Genomic DNA, 6,700 nt, shown 5'->3' with positions numbered 1-6,700 from the left:
ACCAGAAGGCCAGCTGTTTGAAACCACTACCCTCTTCTCAGGAGAAAGATAGGGCTTTCTAGTCCCAGAGTACAGACTTACAGTCTTGGAACTTCAACAGGGGCACTTCTACTCTGTTCCTATAGGGCTGCTAGGAATCAAGGTTTGTGTTCTGTTTTGTTTTGTATTTTTAACATTTTCACTTGTGAAATGCTTTATCAAGTGTATCTACAATAAAACCATCAAACGGCCATGTTGTATTTCTAGGAATATAAGACTCTCAAGGGGAAGAAAAATCTTTTTTAATCTCTAGAATTAAGCATTTCAAATTCTCGAATTCTCTAATCTAAGAAAATATCCCAACAGAAATTAACATTGTTTTCCTTAAGTCTGTGATATTCCCCTGGGTTTTGAAAGAATCTGAGATGGAAATGAATACTGACATAAGGATTTGTGACCAGAACAATGTGTAATTAAGAGTTTTGTTTTTTGTCTAAAATTCCTCTGGAGAAATTTGCCTTTAAAACCTCCTGAGAGTCTCACTTCCAGTTTATGGTTGATTGACAATAAGTCACATTAGGAAGAGAAAGGGATTAGTAAAGAGATATCACGTGCAGCAGAAGCATCTTTGCAAGGGATTCCCCTCTTCAGTCAACAGGGCAGAGTGTGAGGGTAAGAGCAGAATCCCCTCACTTCTGTCTACTTTTTGATGATGGGACCAATCAACTGTAAATTAGTAAGAATAATTTATCTCTCTGTAGAATACTTTTGGATTTACTTGCTTGAGATGTGAGTGTATGGCATGTTGAAGATGATCTTTAAATCCACTCAACCGCTATTAGTAGAACTATCTTCTAACTCAGAAGATAACAGTTTGAAAAATATAAATAACAGTTCAGTTGTCAATTGGAAGTTTAAATAGCACAGGATTTAAGGGAAGACAATAACAATAATCCATCACTCTTCTGTCAGTTTGTCGGATTGTGATGGCTTGGGTGTTGCTGTGATGCTTAAAGCAATACCACCAATAGTGTAAATATCAGCAAGGTCACTCACAAAACAAAACGAGACAAACTCAATGCCATCCAATCGATCTTCACCCATAAGATCCATATAGAACAGGATAAAAAAACCTGCCCCTGTAGGTTTTTAAGACTGTAACTCTACAAAAATAGAAAGCCTTATTTTCCTCCATGGCATGGCTCGTGCTTTCAAACTGCTCACCTTGTGGTAAGAAGGCCAACTCTTAACCACTACACCACCAGTGCTGCAACATAGGGTCACTGTGTGAACAAATTCAGGATGGACACCAGATTAAGGAAAACTGGAAAGAAAGACCTGGTGATCTATGTCTAAAATATCTGCCAATGTAAACCTTATTGAACAATACAGACTAGTTTCTGTTAGCTAGATGAACACCATCCCTTGGAAAGATGATGAAGATACTGAAGGACCTGGTGGTCTTTCATGAATTATACATATGATTACTTCAAGTGAGGGATAAACTTAGTGGCAGGTAACATTAATAACAATAAACACAACAATAATATTAATGGTAACAATAACTCAGGAACCTCTACCACAATATAAAGTTACAAGCTCACCATTCCCCATCATTGTCTACAGTGTAAGTAGCACCCTCTGCAGTTGGGCATCAACAGGGCTATGGGGTCAGGAACCATTCCAATCACTTCTTATACATTAATTTCTTAAATCCTCTATGAAGAAATTTTGACTATAACAAATTTGACTGTAACTAATTCAAAAAGGTAATCAACAGATGCTGATCCCAAAATAGTTTGGTAAGACTTTAAGTCAGCTATTAAAACCGTACTCCTTGAGATAAGGCCAAATACTCTAGAAATAAATAGAAAAACAGAAGTTCAGAAACAAAATCTAGTTTAAAAATAGAAAATTCAGACTGTAAAACACCAAACAAAAAACAAACTCATTTTCATCAACTCCATCTTTGACTCAGTGTGACACAAAAGGACAGAAAAAAATCACCCCTATGGATTTCTGAGACTATAACTCTATTTATTAAAAGATCATTTTATTGGGGACTCTTACAACATATGTTGCCTTCATTCTTTTCATGATATTTCCTTTCTATTGAGTCCTTGGTATCAGCTCCTTAACCCCTCACTCCACAACCCCTCACTCCCCCACCACACTCATAACCACTTGATAGATTATGAATTGTTATTATTTTCATATCTCACACCAGCTGCTATCACCCTTTCCCCATATTTTCTATTGCTTTCCCCCCTGGAGAGGGGTATATGATTATGTGTTGATCATTACGATTGGTTCCACCTTCCTTCCTTCCCCTCTCCCTCTTTCCCCTACCCTTCTGGTATCGCTATTCTCACTCCTGTTCCTGGATTCTGTGCGTCGTGAACACCCATCCCTTATCTGCATATTCTGGTCTAGTCTGACTTGAGAAGCAGCACTGGGGTCATGGTAGTGGAGGGTTGAGGAAGCCTCAAGAGACCAGAGGAATATAGTGTGTTTCATCGATGTGTTACTACACCTGGGCGACACATCCCTTCTGTATGGCCCTTCTATGGGGAGATTGTTCCATTGTCTACTGATGGGCTTTGGATTTCTGCTCCAACACTCCTCGTTCTCAACAATATGTTATTGATTTTTTATTTGTTATGCGTCTTCTGATACCTATTACCCAGTCCCAATGACTCTTCATGACATCACCGGCGGTGTGCTCAGTGTGCTTCTTCCACGTGGGTTTATTGCTTGTCTGCTGAATGGTGGCTTGTGTAACTTCAAGCTTTTAAGATACCAGACACTACCTCTTTTAATAGCTGGGCGCCATCCACCTTCTTCACCACATTTGCTTATGCACCCATTTTGTCTTCAGTGATTGTGTCAGGAGGGTGACCATCTCAGATGGCTGATGTGTTAGAAAAAAGCGTTCTTGTATTGAGGGAGGGTATGAACAGAGGCCCAAAGTCCATCTACTACCTCAGTATATTGCCATATAAATATATGTGCATAGGCCAATACCTCTATTTTTATGGATTAATGCATTTACATATGTACACATCTTTGTTTATACCTCCATCCATTGCTTTGCTTCCTAGAACCTTCCGCTGGTTCCTTTTACCTTCCACCTGCTCCACCTTCACTTTCCCCTTATTTCTGGCTCTTGGTACCTTCTCCTAGCTAGTTTACTGTTGCTCCGACACCCCACTCCCCCCGGTTCCCTATCTCCTACTTGTTATTGACTCTAATACCCTAGTTGTTCCCCTGTCTATGGTGCTGCCTGATCACCACCCCCTTCTCCCACCACCCTCACCCCCTAGATCTCCCCGAAACTGTTGGTCCCACTGCTTTCACCTCGGGGACGCTTCCCATGCCTATTTCATATAAGTAGGCACTCAGACTATGACACAGCCCAAACAGATTTTTTTCAAAAGGATTGAAAAGAAAAAAGGAAAAGAAAAGGAAGAAAAGAAAGAGAGAAGAAATATACAAAAATTCCAAGTCTGTTTGCTAGCCTTCATGACTGTCCAGGATATGTCCCTCCTGGCCTGGAGTCCCTTTAGGGGTGGCTCCTTGGGGGCTTCAAAGCTTTGCTTTGCTCCATCTGCTGACCTGGTATGGTCCCTTCTTGGTTTGCCCCGCCATGGGGAGTTCAGACCGTACTATCTCCCCACAGTGTGACATCAGAATTGTCCTCTGTCGCAGTCTGCTCCAGTAAGGGAAGAATGTGACATGAGCTGCTGTCAGCAGCCCAATCCCCTCTGTGTCCCATTAGATCCCCACAGGGAAGTCATCCTTTGGGCCTGGTGTGCCAGCGTGGGATCTGGTCTGACTCTCTCTTTCTCTTCTTCCTTCAGAGTCTGCTTCCATGTGGGTGTGGCATGCTGGAGCCCTCTCCCCAACCTGTAGTTCAGTGCCCCTCTCCACCACACCTACGTCCAGGGAGGGGGTCAGTTTGTCTCTGGTTGGGGCCACTCCTGTAGTTCTCTCTTTTCATGCATGCTTCCACGTGGCCAGGTTGTCCTCATGGTTTGGTGCACTGTGGTGGGGTCTGCATGCCCAGTCCCAATTCTGTGGAGACAAAACCAGTACTCTCCCCCTGGATGGATTAGTGCCCTCATCCCTCCATCATCATCTCACTATCGCCACCCCATTTTTCTCCCTCCCCCCTTCCCCCTTTTTTGTGTTGGACAATATGTACTTCCATGGGTTTGGTCTAACCTCCTCCAGACTCCCTTTACCTCACCATGAATGTTGTGATATAGGTGGCTTCTCTTCTGTACCTACTGTGAGGATTACACTTACCTCAGGGGACTCATGCTGTTCTCCTTTTGTGCTCAGCTGACTTCGCTTAGCCTAATTTACTCCAACTCTTCCCATGAAAAGACGTGTTTCATGCGCTTGTCAGTGCTTTTTAGTGATTCACAGTACTCCACTGTGTGTATGTGCAAGAGTTACTGATCCACTCGTCTACCGATCAAAATTTAGGTTTTTTCCAACTCTTTGTGATTGTGAATTACACCACAATAAACATTGGAGTGCAGATGACTGGTCACCTTTTATTTCTTACCTCTTCTGGGTATATGCCAGTAGAGGGATAGCTGGGCCATGAAGTAGATCATTTTCCATTTTTAAAAAATATTGCCAGATTGCTTTCCATAGCAGCTGTGCATATCTACAAGACCACCAGCATTTTAGGAGAGTTCCTATCTCACCACATCCCCTCAAACATTTGTTGCTTTCTGGTTTTCTGATATGGGCTAGCCTCAAATGTGTTAGATGGTATCTCCTAGCTGTTTTTATTTGCATTTCTCTGATGGGTAATGATCAAGAGCATTTTCTCATAGTTTATCGGCCATACGGGTCTCATCCCTAGTGAAACTTCTTTTCATTTCTTTTGCCCAATTCTTCAAGGGGCTAACTGTTTTCCACTTTTTGAAGGCAAGGAGGATATTGTAGATTTTCAGAATAAATCCTTTGTCTGTTGTGTCATTGCTAAAAATCCTCTCCTAGTCTGTGGGTTTCCTTGTTATCATCTTGGTAAAGTCTTTTGTTGCACACTGGTGTTTTATCCTTAGTAAATCCCACTTGTCCATTTCAGGTTCCCCTGTGTATGTACCTGCCCGATTGCAATTAGTCTTTGTATTCCCTGGGTCAAGATTCTTAGGTTTGTCCTGATTCCTTCGCTAATGGTCCTGATGGTTTGGGGTTTTACTTCTAGGTCCATGATCCACCTTGAGTTTGTTATTGTGCATAGGGTCAGGTAGATGTCTTGTTTCATTTTTCTGCATGTGGATGTCCATTGTTTCTAACACCAGTTGTTAAATAGTGTCATTCCCATTTGATGCTTTTGGGGCTTTTGTCGAAGGTGAGCTGTCTATATGCTGATGGTTTTATTTCTGCGTTTTCTGTTATTTTCCATTGGTCTGAGTTTCTGTCGTTATGCCAGTACCACACTTTTTTGACCACTGTGGCTGTGTAGTAGGTGTTAAAGTCAGGAAAAGCAAACCCTCCACCTTTGTCCTTCTTCTTGAGGTGTTCTCTGCTAATTCTGGGCTTCTTCCCTCTCCACATGAAATTGGTGGTCAGTTTTTCCAATTCTTTAAGCAAGGTTGTTGATATTTTAATGGGATAGCATTAACTTTATAAAGTGCCCTGGGTTGGATAGGAGTGTTTATTATATTGAGTCTTCTGATCCATGAGCATGGGATATTCCTCCATTTGTGGAGGCCATTTTTGGTTGCCTGTAGTAGGGTCTTTTAGGTTTCCTTGTATTGGTGTTCTGGTTTTTTTTGTTAAATAAATCCCTAGATATTTCAATGTGTGCTTGTCTACTCTGAAGGGTACTGCCTTCTTGATCTCTTCTTGCATGGTATTGTCTGAGGTATATAGCAAACCAATCGAACTCTGTTGATCTTGTATCCTGTCAGTCTTCAATAATCCTCTACCACTGTCAGTATTCTGATTGTGGAACTTTTGGAATTTTCAATGTACAGAATTATGTCATCTGCGAATAATGATAATTTTACTTCCTCCTCCCTCAGTTGGATATCTTTGATGCCCTTCCACTGTCTTATGTTGTTAGCTAGGACCTCCAGTACAATATTGAATAGAAGTGGGGCCAAGGGGCATCCTTGTCGGGTTACCTTTTTTCAATGGGATTGATTTAGTCTTTTCTCCATTGACTATGATGTTAGCTGTCAGCTTTTCATAGATAGCTTGTATTGACTTAAGGAATTGACTTTCTATTCCAATTCTCTTTATCATCTTAATTAGGAATGGGTGTTGGACGTTGTCAAATGCATTTTTGGGGTCTATAGATATTATCATGTGACTCATACTTTTCTTATCAATGTGGTATATCATATTGATGGATTTTCAGATGTTAAACCATCCCTGCATCCTTGGGATGAATCCTACCTGATCCTGGTGGATAATATGTTTTATATACTTTTGTAGTCTATTGGCCAATAGCTTGTTAAAGATTTTTGCATCTATGTTCATTAGACGTATTGGTCTATAGTTCTCTATTCCTGTGGGATTCTTGCCCTTTTTTGGATATCAAAGTTATACTAGCTTTGTAAAATGAGTTTGGGAGTTTTCCATCCTTTCCTACACTCTGGAATGCTTTGTGGAGGATTGGTATCAGCTCTTCCCTGAATGCTTTGCAGAATTATCCAGTGAAGCCATTTGGTCCGGGAGTCTCTTTTTGTTGGTA

The sequence above is a fragment of the Echinops telfairi genome, unplaced genomic scaffold (assembly GCF_000313985.2).
Source record: "Echinops telfairi isolate 266 unplaced genomic scaffold, ASM31398v2 ScPeMD7_1713;HRSCAF=2227, whole genome shotgun sequence".
Lineage (NCBI taxonomy): Eukaryota > Metazoa > Chordata > Mammalia > Afrosoricida > Tenrecidae > Echinops > Echinops telfairi.
The sequence above is the reverse complement of the archived record's forward strand: the minus strand, read 5'-3'. Positions refer to the sequence as shown.